This window comes from Brachyistius frenatus, unplaced genomic scaffold (assembly GCF_029030835.1).
Source record: "Brachyistius frenatus isolate BFR_SWC_R1_liver_20210118 unplaced genomic scaffold, ASM2903083v1 Contig_84, whole genome shotgun sequence".
NCBI lineage: Eukaryota > Metazoa > Chordata > Actinopteri > Embiotocidae > Brachyistius > Brachyistius frenatus.
Genome location: NW_027210683.1, coordinates 1,484,826 through 1,502,247, shown reverse-complemented (window position 1 = coordinate 1,502,247; position 17,422 = coordinate 1,484,826). Strand labels below are relative to the sequence as shown.

At 42.4% G+C, this 17,422-nt stretch overlaps 1 protein-coding gene across 4 annotated transcripts in view; it reads right to left on the bottom strand.

The window, feature by feature from the left end:
* The window catches only part of cadm1a (cell adhesion molecule 1a), a 332,738-nt gene that overhangs the window by 191,123 nt on the left and 124,193 nt on the right, over nt 1-17,422 (bottom strand). The gene's annotated exons all lie outside the window — the stretch shown is intronic.

Here is a 17,422-nt window from a genome sequence, read left to right as displayed (position 1 = left end):
GGATACCACTCGCTCTCCAACAAGATGTCTGACATGGTGGCTGCCAACTTCTAAACAGCACTGCTAAATTAATATTATGTTCCTTTTTATCCACCATAACTGGATTGGTAGTCGTACGGCAGCAGTGATTTACTACGAGAGACTTCAAACATCAGAGACCCCCCCGAGAACTCATCCTTTCTGAGGTACCACCTTTAAAAATGGCCAAGAAGATGGAATAACAAAAAAGAAAAGGAATTCATAGAGCATTTATTTACTTCAGAACCAAAACAATATTAATAATTAACTGATGAATTCAGTTCTTAGATTTGAAGATCACAGCTGGACTACGGGTTTAAAACACCGCTTTAAAATGTCATCAGATCAGAAACTCCGGCTCAACACGTTGATTCTTGTCTATGTTAGCATTGTAAAATGAAGTTATTCTGGTTATTTCTCTGCAAACTTTGACTTTTCCAGGCGCCCTGCTCCTCCTGTACACTGAGCTCCTCTTGTTTCAGACATGTTTGAGCACAACCTGACACGGGCCAGTGGGCAGGATCCTCTTCCTTTGGACAGTCCGGGCAGTAATAAAGGTAGCAGAGGCCGCAGCCATGTCGGGATGAGGCTGCTGAGGTGTTACGAGGAGAAAAAGAGGAAGAGGAGGAGGAGGAGGAGGAGGAGCAAGGGAGGCTGGGAGGTTGGTCAGGGACCAGCTGGGAATTGGAAGTGCGGCGGGTTTGGTGAGGTGCGAATGGAAACTCGGCAGCAACTGAGGTTTCCATTGCACTTGACTACTCTTAGCTGAGCCAACCAAGCATGGAGGGATGTGCAGTTAGGGGTGGGCAGCTGTACTCTGTCTGCCTCAGCTGGGTCTTCTAAGCAGTTATATATCCTCTCAGCACTGCAGCCATACCAGTCTTTTTACTTTCTTCAAGGCATTTCGGGAGGATTTTGTGGTGTTATTTTTTTAAACCTCATGCAGCGTCCAAAACAAATACATCTGTACTCTGCAGAAAGTACATCCCTGTACCCTTAAAAGATGGAAACCATGTATGTAAACCAATACAATTCTGTGAATAGAATCTTTGATTTCTTAAAGATAGATTACATAATCACGAGTAAGAAAAATGGGCACCACGGGGAACACAATGTGACCGCAGCAACTCATTTACGAGAACTCATTGTGCTAAAGCCTAATTCTATTAGTGATTGATGAGACGAGAGGCTACGTCCACGCCTGACTCAAACACACTTCCTCAACTGTGCATGAGATTACGCAATGCAGGACTAAAAGTGACCCAACCATCCGAAACGCACAGAAACAAAGACTGGCATGCCTTCACGTGTGCTGAACTGAAACATCATCACCATCATCATCATCATCATCACAGTGGAAGATGTGCTTCTTACATGCTACTCTACATGTTTGAAGCCGTTACCTCGACGGCGGAGAGGGATCAAGGAGCATAAACGGTTCCATGCAAAGTGTCATTCTGCCGTCTGAGGAACCGTACGCTCACTGACTGGATACTTCTCACCACAATACACCAAATTCATTCATCATCATGTCAAAGTGGTACATATAGTAGATTACAGGAAGAAGATAACTGCACTGGATTGCTTTTGGCTGCATGGCTGAAAGTAGAAAGCAAAGCTGGCTCCTTCCAACCGCTCACTCAGCCTGGTGCAGTACTGCATCTCCAGGAGATAATAAAATATACACCAGCAGAGGCTCAGTGTGCGCCTTCATGTGGGAGGCAGCTGGGAAGAAGTCATCATTAAGTCAGTGAAATCAACAATGAAGTCTACCACGGAAAATATTTGCTCTCTGCCCTCGATCTGCTTTTTCAAAGTGTTCAATGCGAATCGGTCGATGGCCCGAAGGCCTGAAGTCACAACGCAAGGAAAGTACAGCGTTTTGCCCCGGCCCTGGTTTCCCCCAAAGGAAAAGGGGACAATTTGAAGTAAACAAAGTACAAACTCTCTTCTAAGCTGATGACCCGATGTGCATTTCCCAAAAGCATTGTTCCATTGTTGCATAGAAAAATGATCATTAGCAAAAATAATTAGTCTCAGACCTGTTCCCGGAACAAAGATGCAGCGGCACTGCACAAGATTTAATTTTCAAATTATCTCAAACACATCCTCCCAGACTTTCTTGGGATTAGCAACACATTGTTGACAATGCAGATACATGTGAATAAACATGACCTTAGGTACGTTCACTCACATACCTGGACGTCCAATCGAGGGTTAAGTTTTAGTGGTTTGTAGTTAATGGCTTGTACGTTTCCATGGATTGTAAAACAGGCCTGACTTAGGGGCCAACGAGGGTAAGCATCTATTTGCCTACCTTCCAGAATAGAGATTGGCCTTTAAAGCAAAAATAGTATTCAATATTTTCCGCAAACTATTCAACCAAGTTTAAAGAAAACCGAGAACACCACATAAATTCCGATGTTTGCTCTATACATCGAACATCAAACTTACTTCATCTGGTGGCAGAGCCAGAGCTAAGCATTGCTTTCTGATTTGTGGATGGACCGTCCGCTCGGTGCTTTGCTCTCAAATGGCTGAGTGCAGCTGTGCCAGACTGATCATCTGCTGGCTTCACCTGGCAGAGTTTCCACTGACACTTTCCACACAGATATTTTTGAGGGTAACAGTCGTCTTTGCATGTTTCTCCTGATTGTAGCATCTTATTTCACAGCGTAGAAGCCTTGAACTAAAAATGTCTTCTACTTTCATTGCTTAATGGCAGTTGGCAAACAGCATTAAGGTGCATTACCGCCCCCTTCTGGTGGTAGTAACGCACATCCCAATAAAAATGAGGGAAAATAAAACAACGGTTGCATAAACTATTAAAATTTTTGTGCAATTTTACATTATAATTTAATGCCGATCTCTGTTTTTCTCAGCAACTTAAATATGTCTGTCGTTGTGCTCATTCATGACTGTTTCCTGGATGTGATACAGCCTCGGTCAATCATAGCTCCTTAAGAGGGATTATGAATGGGATTGGGATCTTTCTGTGCCAGAAGCAGAAAAAAGGCAACAAAAATTACGACAAATGTGATGCAATAAACCCAGCTGTGAACGCTGCCGTAAATCGACTTACTGTATCTTCAGTTGGGCTAGAGCGTCTCTTTATCCGTGTGAAAAACATCATGTTAACTGCTTCGAATAACCACTTGCAGGATGGCTACATCACTCGGTACTGATACCATGAAACCTTTCAGATCCAAACACGTGCATACTTTCGAAAGCAATTGGGCTACATTTACAGGAGTAAAGCACTTGAAGGGAGTTTCATACTGGAATAGCTTTGTAGCATGGGTGGGATCCTTTACAGCTTCTGTACTTATGGGCCAATATCTCACAATATGCCTGTGCAATTATCCACTAGATTATGATTACTACAATTTTTTTTATGATAAACAAGGAGATGAGAGATTTTTTTTCTTGAGGAAAAGGATTTTCCAAACACTCCCACACTGGAGTTTAGCTCCTAAATCCTTTAAATCACATGCAACGTTTAGGCCCAAACAGTTCTCCATCCTAGTTATCTAGTTAAGACTATTTTTCTGTCAAATTATCTACTGTTTTGCCTTTGAGCATGTTTTAATTTCCACTCTTGAGATAATGACTGACGGTTGCTAAAAAAACACATTTATGCTAAAGTGTTCATGTGCAGCAGCATCGGCAGAGGTCACCGTGATAATTCAGGTTTTTTTTTTTGCTTTTCTTTCCAATGTGACAAAGCTTGCCTGCGCGGTTTATAAAAAACAAACCAATAGTGGTGCTATTTTCACTGCTTTTCATGAGAATTGAAGCCTCTAGTTGGTCCATGTCTGTGACTGGCTGTCCACAGCGTTAGCCTGCTTTCTGCATGCTGCATGCAAGGACAAGGATTAGGAATGCAGCACCCTGATCTCCCTTGCAGGGAAACCATGCCTCCTAATTAATGTCTATGTTTGGCTATCGTGCATTTGTTACAGTTGGGGGAAGTGACAACAACTATTTGTCGAGCCGAGCGGGGGGGCAGAGGCTAAAAACAAGGTATGGATGGAAGAAAGAGGGAGCAGATGGGACGGTGTCAGGGAGTGCAGAATGAAGCATACCTTCATCCATCAGGGCATGTGTGCATGACACACACACACACACACACACACACACACACACACACACACACACACACACACACACACACACACACACACACACACACACACACACACACACACAACCTCACTTGTTTCATGGTGGACTTATTGAGGCAACAAGAAAACGGTTGTGCTTTCAGGTCAAACTAAATTCACAGCTGAGCACGACGGAGACGGAGAGAACGCTGAGTGTGGAAACCAGACTGTGTGCTGGAGGAGACGCGCAACTCTTCATCGCTAATTCATAATTAAACAGCCGTGCTACGTTTTTCACTTTCATAGTGAAATGTTGCATAATGCGGAGACGTTTAGTTATGAAAATTATGTGTTTGTTAGAAAACAACAGCAATGGCTGTTTGTTTAAAAAAACTTAAAATGATCAATGTTTTCTTGACGAGCCATCTGTCGTGAGAGTGCGCACAATGACTATTATCTTTGAGGAACAAAGGCAACAACACTGTCAGGTTGTTACGGGCTCGCAGAGCAGCACGGAGGGGAGTTCAGGGTGAGCGGCTGGCTCTGCGACGCGTCTGATTTACAGACATCTCCTGCGTTCAGCGGTGCTTCTGTTAAAACATGACAACAGTCTTTTCCTAACTTTAAACAAGTTGTTTTGCTTCAGTGTTTTTCTACAGTTTGAGCATTTACTTGTGATTTGCCTGCAGAGACTCATGCTTTTTAAAAAGGGGGAGAGTGTAACGCAGGTTATTTTCTGTTACAACGTTTTACAGACATCCCTTGAATGCCTCATGCAGGATTTAGTATGTAAGCAGTATACAAACATTACCTGTTTCAAAAAAAAAAAAAAAAGGTTTCACTCCACCAGGTAGAAACTAAAACCTGATCAAACCTTAACCACTCGTGGCAGATGACAAAACACTCCATCACACGTCACTTCTTTCACGGATGGCTGAGAATTCATTGATTGTGCACTGAAACATCATTTTCAATGTCACTTCAAGTTCAAACAGCGAGGCACATAAATCCACACGGTGAGGAGGGAGGTGACACTAATTCAGTAATCATTTTTTTTTCTTTGCCTTCTTAATGATATAGTTTTAATTGGCCAGAAGTAATGCTGATCTGAATGTTATTAGGTGTTTTATAAGGTATCAACATTAATTTTGTGAATTAAAAACTCATCCTTTAGCATGTTTAAATAAATACATGTATACGGAGGAAAACAACGACAAAATCATATTTATCTGCTTTCTTCTTCTGGTAGAAAAATGTCAGGCAAGTTTCTTCTTTAGTTCTTCTGAATGTGAGAAGAATGGATTTGGACCCTGGCTGAGGAGCGTGCACGCAAACATGAAGGACCAAGGGCTCCAAATGTGACCCTGTAGGGTCCAGTTCTTTGTTGGGTTTGGAGTGTGGTGAAAGCCCGGCTGCCCCTCTGAATTCCCTGCCAGGGATGGAGGGGATTAGCTGGAAAACTGTCTGCAAAATGACTAAATAAACAATGAAAGCAACAGAAAGAGCAGAAGCAAAGACAGCATGGCCGAGACATTGTTTTCTGAACTCTGCACCGGTTCGCTGAGGTTATAAAAGGTGACAGCAGACACAGCTGAAAGGAAGCTTCAAAACCTTTAACGATACGGAGACTGACTGTGATTTTAAATGACCGCTACTATACTCGAGAAACTTCAAATGTTTTTTTTTTTTTTTTTTTATAACTACGAGTAAAAATTGTGAGTGTGTTTTCTACTTTGTGACAAGAGAAAAATGATAATTTCTAAAGAATCCATCCACCAAATATCTAGAAAGACGGCCAGGAGCCTTATAGAAAATTGGGTGCATAATGCAGCAATTCGCTTCTCATTTCTGCTCCCCACATATTGGACGAGGCCAACAGAATGGTAATGGAGTTGATGTCTCCATCCACCGATTCACGCTCATTTGTTATTTATTCATGAGAAAGCAAGCGGGGTGCCCGGCTTAATACCGTTTATATCACTCACTCACTCATGCTATTCAAATTCGAGCATAATATAATTTCAACTGGAAACTTCTCGCCTCGTGTTCTCGAAACACGATTTCATTCAAACTTTTAAGTTTGAGAAAAGAGAGAAGATTCTTTTGATTGCGCGACGACAACAACACAACAAGGTCAAGCGAGGAGGGAATTCATCCCACACGGCTCGGTTTTAAAAGGCACAGACTGACCGGATTCTTTTCCTGCTGGTGGTATGTAAATACTGTAATCAGGCTAAATGACTGCAGCGGTTAAGCTTTTTCCCTTTTATTTGTCTCCTTTGATCGAACTCTGAGCAGCCATTTTGCTCAGAAATGTGCTGCCTTTAAAGACGATCTTCCCTTTGCAACAAAGTCTGTATCAAACCTGAATGACAGCCATTTAAAATTCCTCCACCAAGGATACCAAGAGATTAGTGCACTCTGTCAGAGTGAGGATGGTCAGCCTTTAAAAAAAATTAATAATAAGTGCACAGAAATCAGTTTTACTTTTTGATGAATAACTCTTAGAAAAAAATACCAAAGACATGTCGTCAACAAGTTAATAGTTTAGCCACATTATCTAAATCAGTGGTGCTAAACTGGTCCAGAGACCCCAAAAAATTTAACCAAAAGAATATATTTCATAACTAAATTTAAAAAAATGGTGGAATGAGAGTTAACTGATGTGACGACGCTAGTTTTGGTCGTTACGCTAGCAGCTAAATGTTACTGCACATGTGCTGCGTCACGGGAAACCTCCTTCAAAGTAAAACCACCGCAGCGGAAGTCCCGTAGACTTCAAAATAAAAGTTGTACTTCTATTTTTCTTTTTTTTCCACGCACAGTTAAAATGGCCATATATTTCAAAGTAAAAACCCAAATGTTTAAAAAAAAAAATGACCCAAGTAAGATGCAGATTTGTTATTTTTAAACCTTTCTGGTTGTTTGTTTTTGAACTCAATCTCATTATTTCTCTTAGACATGAAAGCCGAAACTACAAAAAAACACCTTAAATTACAACTTCCTGTCACTCGGCCATCTTGGATCTGTTGGAGGGTGGAGCACTCAGCAACTGGTCTGCCCCCTCCCTCCCAGCATCTCTGTGTTTACTTAACCTTTAGGAAGTCCTCATTAGCCGGCTCACTCTGAGGAGCCTATTGGCTTGTCAGGAGAGAGATAAATTAACAGCGGGAGCATCGATTTGACTTATGCCTTGAGCCGGGATCACGACGGCCGGTCAGTATGCACAATGTAATTAGTTTATCAGCAAGAAGGGAGTTTTCTTAAGTGATTAATCAGGAGAGCTCTCTGACTCCAAAGTCAAAAGCATGAGCAGCCAGTAGGGGGGAAGGGAGGAGGGGAAGGGATAGGGCGAGGGGAGGGGGAGGGGCAATTAAAGCAGCATCACTGGTGGTTCAAATACGTAAATGGACCTACTTGGTCCAGACATGAACACAGATTTCTTATTGTGTAAAATACTTCAACTTTAAGAGACAAAACCAAGAACATGTCCCTTAACTTCACCACATTCTAAGCTGAGAGAAGGCCAATAAGAAAAACAAAGAATAACGTGAATTGTTTTATCAGTCCAACACAAGACAACCTATTTCATCTTTCAGGAAGGAGAACTCAAATCAGTGCGCTCAATACCCGAAAACAACAACAGGCAGCGCAGCCTGAAACCTGACGGCTGAATGTGGATTCCTGATGTAAGGTCCCACCCTCTGAGCACCTCGCCTTCTGAGGCGAGAAGAAAAATAAAACTTTAAAAACCCGCCTCCTGCAGTCCCGAGTGCTTTGGGCATGAAAAATCCAGAGAGTGATACGGTTTATAATTGATTAACCGTCATTAAGCATCACAAACAAAAAGACAAGACTGAGCAAATGCACCCGCCAATGCTGAAACGCCTCGAGCTGAAGTGCCTGCTCTTGCACATTTATGTGCGGTGGAAATGGGAGAAAAAACAAAAAGCAGCTCGGAGTCTGGCAGGCTTGTGATGAAAGAAGTGAGAGTGAGCTTCACACATGCACAGGTTAGAAAGAAAACGAGCGCGGTACCAACAGCAGCCGGAGAAACCTCGTGCTCTCTTTAGGCATTTGATTAAAGGACTCGTGTTTGTCATGCAGTTGCAAACCCAGCTGTTGCAGCGCGTCGCATGCTGAGTCGCAGCATATGGACCGGCCGCGAGGACGGGGAGGGAGAAGCCGGGCGTCGATAACACGGAATAGGGAGCGGGAAGAGATGCTCGCTGCTGGGATCTCTCACTTTCCTCCAATGATGGAATCTCATTACCGAAGTGAGAGCTGTCCAGGCAGACCTAATGAAGCCCCACATGGTGAAGGCTGGCCCCTTCACACTGAGATGAGAGCGGGAGGAGGGAGGAGGGAGGAGGGAGGAGGGAGGAGGGAGGAGAGCCGGTCGGCCTGACGAAGAGCGAGCGCGGGAGAGACATCAGATCTATAAGTGGGAGGGGAGGTGTCAGAGCTAAATAAATACGGGGGGAAGATGGCGACGGATGAAGGGCAAGGGGCACCGAGGGGCAAAGAGATGAGGGTGAAGAGGAAGAATAATCGGGAGATAAATGACGCGGCAACTCCCAGAGGGACGCAGTCCTCGAGAAGACCGTCCAGAAACAGGACAAACACCAACATCCAGGCTTTTAGCGCTAATTGACAGACGGCTCCTGCGCGTTGCCGCCGACTTCCCCGCAGACGACTTGAGTTTTCTTCTTCCTCTGCGAGCAGGTTCCGTAGGTCAATCACCGCGGGCTAATTGGCTAGCCGAGCCGTCGGGCCACGCGGTCCCACCGTCCGTCCATCCCGCCCCCCCCCCCCCCCCCGGAGCGCTGTCATCCCGACACCGCCTACGCTCAGCGGTGCGATGGCCTCCCGTCTTTCAGTCAAAGACTGGCCAAAATTACCCGGCGACGCCAGCGAAACAAGACTCACAGTGGAGGCAGTGTTGACATCCAGCTGACACGGGGTGGAGGGCGAGGGCAGGCGGGTGACCGCTCCTCCAGCAATTCACAAGACCATTTTGAATGGTTGAAAATGTGGCCGTATAAACCAACTGACTTGAGATTGTGGATGTATTTAGAGCTGAAGTCAGTATTTGATGGTTTGAAGTGACTCACAGGTGCATACAGAGCCATGCTAGTGATTTTGAAGAGTTTTATCCTTTATTTGCTTTTTGCTAAAAATGTGCTAAACAGGTGATAAAATCACTTCCCTAAATATTTATGCCCTTAAAAACCTTGGAACAGTATTACTTATTACACACTGTGGTACGACTTTCCTTGTGAAAATTAATTCTCTAATTCTTATTCTATTACTCCTTTCTTAAAATATTACAAGTTTATGTATGAGCTGTTAACCCAGACTGACCCTGACTCTCTGCTGTACTTACGACATAACAGAGAATTATTTTTTTTTACCATTTCTACCAAGCAGCCTTTGCTCCACAGTTGACTTGTGAAGTAACAGGAAGATAACTCTCACAACAAAAGCAGGAAAGATTTTTCAATGTTTTTGATATCTCAATGGGAGTAACGGTAACCTATAGCAACCAGAAGATGCGAAAAACATACAGAGAAGTCTTAAGTCTTTGTTAAATGGTCGGTAATGTCACACATAGAAGATTTGTAGTCAATAAGATAAAAGATAAAAGATTAAAAAAATAAAAACAAAAACAAACTCAAGTTCCTGGATCGCAGACTTCGGAAGAGAAATATCGGATGTTTCATTTCCATCACATGAACTTCACAGATTGAAAAAAAGACAACTGTCACTGAAACCATAAGCGAGCTGATTGGCAGTGATTTTGAAAGGAGACCATGTGATGTTATATCATCATTTGTAATCTCACCATTCTATGTTTGGTAGTCACAGTTCCAAAAACACACAAACAAACCAACAACAAGAAAAAAAATCCAATATCTGGGCCAACTTTGTCTTGCGTAATCCCCAAAGGGAGAAGCGCTCCTGCCTCAAAGCTCATTTTGTTTCCCTGCTATCAATTTATAGTCCTGCCTCCTCCTCCGAATCAAAACCTGTCACACCAGAGCAAATAAAAGACGAGAGGACGAGGCTGACGGAGAAATATGATCAGTTTGGTGACTATTTATCACGCTGTTAAATCTTTCCTCTGCAAAATACTCCTTTTAAGATGCTGCTGACCTCAGCGAGTTAACGACTCGCTCACACGATGCACAAAGAGCGTAAATACCAACAGCAGTTATTTCAGTCGGTGTGATAATTACAAACGATACTCATGTTTACTGATGTATCATATCTGCTAAATATTCAGAGGAACATATGAAAACTGTATGAAGGATTTTTTTTTTTTTTTTTTTAAATGAGTCGTCAGTGTGTTCAGGCTTTTAGAGTTTGACAGACGCATAAAAAATGCCTTTCCCCCCCCAAAAAAAGAGACCAAATACAAAAAAAATGTCAAATTAGTAATAAACTTTGTCATAAAATGATCACTATTCCGATATCAACTACAGATTCATAACCACTCCTTTTCCATCTGAAGTGATGGTTCGCTCTGCTTGGAGTCAAACCGTCTCCTTCGGTGTGTATTTTAAAGCTCGAAACCAGCTCGGCGTGATATTTGAACCTGGGTGAAAGGTCAAAGGTCGTAAATGCATTACTTCTGTTTCATCAGGTTCGGAAAAAGGATGCAGTGCCGTTTACATCTGACCAATGGGAACGAAGCTCTGAAGTCTCTGTGCTTGAAGTCAGATTCTTTGAGACTTCATTGAGGAAACTTAAACATGAATGTATTTCCTTTGCGACGATGGTGTTTGTGTTTTTTCTTGAAGAGCCAAGAACAAAGCAGCTGTTACGCGACAAGTATCCGCTGTGAAAAAAGTGAAAAGATTTACGGAAAAAATATTCTGTAACTAAATCGTTTTATTGAGAACATTTCTGACTTTGGTATTCCCCGGTGGTTTTAACAAAAGCAGCACTGCAATGCTCGCTGATAGTCCCCAAACACAATAGCTTGACTTCAGGGACATTGAGCTGAATAGACTGATATCTACACATCAAACAGAAAGTTCAAATAGCATCTCTTCAGCCTGCTGCTTTCCCTCATCTCTACATCAGCAATGCTACACACCTAATCTTTGGCGTCTTGTTGCATCCATGCTGACACAGTCAACAATAGAATTACAATAATCAGTGAATACCATTAGTTTATGGTGGCAGACAATAATCTCTGTTAGCTAATGAAATATTAATACGCTGTCAGTAACTACACCAATTTATGACCGTATCCGGCGCTCTGAAGTCAAATATAGAAGAATAGTTTTGTATGGTTTATTTTTTTCCCATTTCCCAAACCAACTGAAATAACGATTATATTTTATATCAGAGGATCATTTGAAAAGCTCATGGCATTCATCCTCTTTAACATGACAGCTTGACAGTTTGAGGATGCACACCCAAGAAAGAAATACAAAAAATAAAACAGGGATAGCCTCGGGGTTGGAGCTGCACCTTGTCAATCAATGCAAAGTTTTTCCTGCCAAGAGGGACGGTTCATCTAATAATCCACAAGAAAAGGAAAAACAACGTGAATCATTCCCCGTTTCTTTGATGAATCGTGAGTCCACGCCACCATTAAATTTGATAAAATGCTACATTAACTTATGTCCACATCTGTGTTTTAATCGTGCTATTGAGATGGATGAGGTGCTACCTGTGTGACAATGCCGGTTGTCCCGTACAGCTCCACAGGCGCCCGCTGCTCTGGATGAGAGGTAATTTTACCTCGGTGTCAGCACTTTTACAAAGCCTGATTGCTTGAGAATAATGGGCACTTTGGCAACTGTCAATTTTCCTCTGGGGAAAATTGTGGATGCCGTGTGATTCGCTGAAGCTTGTCATTTCCTGGTCGCTTATTTCAATCAGGGCCACCTTGCTTACTTCATTACAAAGATGGGCAGACAACTCTGCAGCGCTTTGACCCACTCACCGATTCCACCCGCCGGAGTTTTTTCTCATTTACTCAAGAGTCCAAGAAGAAGAACTTAGTTACATAATACTCCAGTCCCATTTAGATTACATTACATTTATCTGATGCTTTTATCCAAAGCGACTTACAATAAGTGCATTTCAACCATGAGGGTACAAAACCCAGAACAAACAAGAATCAAGAAAATACAATTTCTTCAAGAAAGCCAAAATACAAAGATCTATCAGTAAGTGCCATTTTAAGCGCTACTAAAGTTCTCCTATTCAAGGTGAAGTCTGAAGAGGTGTGTTTTTAGTTTGCAGCGGAAGATGTACAGAGTTTCCACTGTCCTGATGTCGGTGGGGAGCTCATTCCACCATTTAGGAGCCTTTAGAGCTCCTGAGGAGCTCCTAGGAGCATTTAGATGTGTCTGGAAGTTATTTGCTCGTATCCTTATCTTATTGGCGTAAATCCTCCATTTGTTCAAAATCAAATGATTTGAGATTTTAGTAAAATAAAGCTTAACTGTCGTTATTCAGGGAACAATTAAGATTATCTCCACACTGGCAGACTGTTTTATAAAAAAGTAAATATTGGTGAATCTTAAAAAATGCATGCAAGCAATTTCCCTAGAAAGAGCAGAAAGGAGGCCTTCAGACTGATTACACACACACACACACACACACACACACACACACACACACACACACACACACACACACACACACACACACACACACACACACACACACACACACACACACACAAAAGCTTCTGGAAAAAAATGACAACATTATTTCGGATGGAAAAAGCCTCAGCGTGCCCTCCTGCCTGGAGATGTATGCATTAAACCAAAAGGTCATCTGTGCCACTGATACTCGGAGGCCGGCCTGAGTAGCAATAAGCCTCAGCTGAAGAATGCTGTGCATTAGAGGCTTAGCTCTTTACTTCCTCTGCCATCAGTGCTATTTCCAGACTCCACTTCATACCGAGTGCCAAATGGCAGAAAGCGAAAAAAGGGAATGTGAAGAGACCGGAACACAGAGCCGGCCAAAGAGACACATACGAGCTGCTGGACCCAAACCGGAGCTGAACAAGCAGTAAGTATTGGACTGTAACTCTCCAGCTCGACACAAAGACGACTCTGACGGGATGTTGCTCTGTTTCTGTTGTACACGAAGGCAACACCAGACGAGTGTTTGCTTTCGGCATACAAACTCGAAAAGCAGGAAGAGGCCAGCTGGTCCCTGACATCCAGGGAAGCCGCGACATCAACCACGGCGCCGGCAGAGGTGCATCACAGTCGACCAATCACAGCGTTCTCTAACAAACAGCATGGAAAACAATCGCTCTGTCGTCGATTCAAGCTTGTATTCATATTGTAAGACACTTGGCTCTCAAAATATAAATATATTTTTGTTTGTGTGACCTCCGTTTCCGTGGCAAACAATCAGCCGCTCTTATGTAATGTACGCAATGTTTACCACTCCGGGAAGTAGGCCGACCCTTAGCAACGACCCTCGCAACAGAGGATTTCTGGTGCGTTTTATTGCTTTTCTAGAGATGGTTCCTCAAACTGAATAAATACAGCACGTAGAAACACTAAACTGCTCAGCTAGCTCGGTCTGGTTGGAACAAAGATATCTGATGAAAAAAAGATATCGATGGACTCGTGTATTTTTAAGATTTTAGCACCGTGTCATGTGTTCAAGCTAGCTGCCGCTAGGATTTTAAATGCGCGACTATCCGTGGTGTTACGGTAACAAGTAGAAACTACATTATATTACATATGAAATTCAATTATAATTCTATTTCCCATTCAGAAGGCGGAGTGATATTTCTAGTGATGAGCAGGATGTGATGATGTCATGATGATTTGAGCACCTTCCAAACATATAGTTGACCAAGCAGATCTCTGGGTCGGACCTGCTTGTTGTATAATGTAAACTAGAACTCCTCACGTCGCTCTGTTGTGGTGTTTAATTGACTTTTATGGGACGCGTCTCTGCAGACTGTCCAACCTTGAAATTACAGATCGGAAAACGCAGCCTTGAACAAAACGTCCACTCGGGACGGACGGCGCTGTAAATGAGGGAAAATCTACAGCCTTGACTCATTGCTGAAACATCTGTACATCCTGTGCATTAGAAACTCCCCCTCCTCTCCTTCTCTTTCTTTACTCACTTTTCTTTTCACTCCATAAAACATTTAATGAAGTCTGTTGAGTTATTCCCGTAAACAGGGAAATAAATAATGCTGTTCACTAGTTTAAATGTGATTCTTCAAGTCTTTAGGGACAAAGATTAATTTAATGCAAAGCAGGTCTGCAGAGTCTTAGATTTGACAAATTCAGTTGAACATTTTCCATTTCCGTCCTCTGTGATGTGGCATCGCTGCTTTGTAATGACCTTTTCTGCACCTCCAAGAAAGCAGAAACAAAATGGAAACATGCAAAAGTTGCAAACTGAGAAAGTAACTTTGATTGTCATGACATGCAACAGATGCAGGATTAAGAAGCTGGAGACAATATTACGGTCCAGAACAGTGTCGGTGCTGCGAGGAGATGCTCAACCAAAAGGAACGTTTTTTGTCACGCCACTAAATGTCACATCTGCTGGCGGTAATCTTGTTTATCCCGTCCACCTCATATCAGCGTCGCCGCTGCAGGGAAATCACACTCAGACGCCCCAAAATCTAAAATAAAAATCTCAGATCTTCTTTTGAAGATTTGGAAAATCTAAACTTTAAATATACATCATAACAATAAGGATGATTTCTAGTTATTTATGTTTCCTGTATCCACATTATCTGACGACACAACTCCCAGAAACAGCTACTTTTCCATCCTGACTCATCCGTGCGCTTCAGTCTAACTCAGACACATTAGCCTCTCTGCAGAGGATGTTACTCCGTATGATTCTTTATATTGGCCATAATTTGTAGCCTGATTTTTTAGCAGCTCTCCAGAGATCCTGCGGTAACTTCATCACTGCAACACAACGGTCGTTCATCAAGTTACTGACATTAGACGGCTGGAAAAAAGTCATATTCGAAATGACATGTCTTCTCCAGAGCTGGAGAAGTTGTGTTAAAGCTGGAAGTGAACAAACACGAAGCAGCAGATCAGTTAAAACACAAAAAGCGAGGTGGAAGCATTTCGCTGAAGGATTTGCAGACTGTCGAGAGTCGTACAGATTGGAGAGGATTGTATATCTTCACTGCAGTGGAGGGTTACTTCCTCAGATTCTTGTGCGTTTTTTAAAGTGCAAAAACTGAAATCTGATAATCCATTGTGTTCACTGTGAATCTCACTACAGACGAGGTAAAAGACATGTTCCTTTGTGCTGGTTTAAATTTCCGGAGTTGGATTTCATCCCTCCAAAAACCTTTAATAAAAGACTCGTTCAGGCTTTGAGCAGATTTACAGAAAATGGAGCTGGAACCACCTCATCTCTTTGGCAATTATGATTATGGGCGTTTCACTCAGATTAATGAGTTGATCAGGGGCCTAATCGGTGATGCAGAGGTACCATCTCTCCATAAATAAAGATGAGTAAACATGCACATATGCTAACACATATGTTAACGAAGAGGAGCGATCCCTAATTTCCCCCGTTAGCCTGCTCGCTCCGCTGGACAGTTCAAAGTTGCAAATATCAACTCAAAGCCACAACTTTGTAGATAAAGGACGAGAACACGACGACAAAAAGCTGAAAACCTCCTCCGGACTGAAGTTACAGTGCAGTGGAGTCTAGTATTTATGGGAATACCAAGAGATGGCTGTTAAGCACAGACAGATAGATGAGGATTCATGTTCATATAACCAAAATCACAGCTCAGCCGTAGTCTTTCAGTGATTTTGTCGCAGTTGTAAAATCTGAATTTTAGCAGTGCAGAGCAGCTTGGAGCCGACAGTTGGTAAACATGTCATGTTAATGAGTCATAGTTCAGTCACCGTTTCAAACTCGTCCCGTTGTCTGACAAGAAAAACCTAAATGTTGGCAGGTATGTTGAAAGGAGAAACCCTGAAACATTCAGCATTTTAAACCTGAACCGATTTATTATAAGAATTAAGAGTTTCTGAGTGAGAACGTCTCTCTTCTAAAGACAACCTGTCGGAAAAAAAGCCTGAAGATTCACACGAGATCCAGAAATCTGGCAGATTTAACAGCAGAATTAACTAACAAAATGTTAAATCAAATAAAAAGTGATGAATGAATCAATTAATAACGTGTTTGATGTTCCAGACCAGACAGTAAACCAGACAGAAAATGACTAAAAGATCACGTGTGTTAAATGTTATGGTGGAGCAGCTGATTACTTCCTTTACTAACCGTGCAGCAGACTAACAGTCAGACGGTATCTGTGTCCTCGCTGCAGCGTCTGTCTGCATCTTCTTAAAGATAAGTCGCCCTCTTTGTCTGCTCTTTGTTTTCACTCGCAATTTAATGCACAAGATTACTGATATTACGGGCATGAGAAAACAATTTCATTTGGAGCAAAGACAAGACCATTGATGCACAACAGTGGGAGAAGATAACAGACTGCTGAAAGTAAAATTTCATTTTCAGATTAGAGACAAGCTGTGCAAAGGCCGCTATAAAAAGCTGTCTCGCCAGATGCCTTTTTGGGCAAATCCTTTATTTGATTAGCTTTTAAATGCTGTTTAAAAAGCCTCCACTGCTCACAACACAATTAGGTTTTTCAAATGGTGAACCAGTGAGCCCCTCTACTGCTTGATATCCAAAGGCTTATCTCCAAGTTTATTGCATTATGGTGGGAAAATATTACTGTAATTATACTGTAAATAGAAACCATGATTGGGTGGGGGCCAACCTATGATGTGCAGTCTGAATCGGTAAAACTGTGGATGGCTGCTGAAGGTGAGCAGCAGGAATGTGAAGACCAGAAGAAGAAGAGAAGCCCAGCCATTAAAGGGAATACACAAACAGAGCTTCAGATCAATGAATGAGTAACTCTGAAGACAAGAAACATTAAAGCGTAAAGTGTGGCTTCCAACTAAGGCTAACTTCATTAAGTTCACAACAAGAAGATGTGAAGCTGCGGGGCACTCCCAGGAGAGTGGTGGTGGTGGAGGGTGGGGGGGGGGGCTTCAAAATAAAACTGAGGGAGTGGACTTTTTTTTCAATATCCCTAAAAAAAAGTATCCACGTTTCCTAGAGAAGACTGGAACAGACTTTTATAAAGTTATCCCAAAGAGATGCCCAACAAGTCCCAACAACTTCAAAGACTTTCCTTCCAAAACGATCCACCTTCTTGTGATATTTACATGTCATCAAAATCTTTCCTTTTATCAGAGCTTTCCAAAATCCATTGGACCATTACACAAATATGTAAATAA